Below are 890 nucleotides of genomic sequence, written 5' to 3' on the forward strand. Positions count from 1 at the left end.
ACAACTATAACAACTAACTCCAGAGATTACCAGGTGGCGAAAGGCAAACGTAGGAATCTTACTAACAGAAACCAAGACCACTCACCATCATCAGAACCCAGCACTCCCACCTCAGCCAGTCCTGGATACCCCAACACACCCAAAAAGCAAGACTCGGATTTAAAGTCATACCTCATGATGATGGTAGAGGACATTAAGAAGGGCATTAATAACTCACTTAAAGAAATACAGGAGAAGACTGCTAAAGAGGTACAAGTCCTTAAAGAAATATAGGAGAACTCAGCTAAAGAGATGCAAGTCCAAAAAAAAAAAAAAAAAAAAAAACCAGGAGAACGAACACTGCTAAAGAAGTAGAAGTCCTTAAAGAAACACAGGAGAACACAACCAAACAGGTGATGGAATTGAACAAAACCATTCAAGACCTAAAAAGGGAAGTAGAAACAATTAAGAAAACCCAAAGTGAGACAACTCTGGAGATAGGAAAGAAATCAGGAACCATAGATGTGAGAATCAGCAACAGAATATAAGAGATAGAAGAGAGAATCTCAGGTGCAGAAGATTCAATAGGGAACATGGGCACAANAATCAAAGAAAATGCAAAATGCAAAAAGATCCTAACTCAAAACATTCAGGAAATCCAGGACACAATGAGAAGACCAAACCAATGGATAATAGGAGTAGATGAGAATGAAGATTTTCAACTTAAAGGGCCAGCAAACATCTTCAATAAAATTATAGAAGAAAACTTCCAAACCTAAGGAAAGAGATGCCCATGAACATACAAGAAGNCTACAGAACTCCAAGTAGACTGGACCAGAAAAGAAATTCCTCCAGACATATAATAATCAGAACAACAAATGCACTACATAAAGATAGAATATTAAAAGCAG

This window comes from Mus pahari, chromosome 13, assembly GCF_900095145.1.
Source record: "Mus pahari chromosome 13, PAHARI_EIJ_v1.1, whole genome shotgun sequence".
NCBI classification, from domain to species: Eukaryota; Metazoa; Chordata; class Mammalia; order Rodentia; family Muridae; genus Mus; species Mus pahari.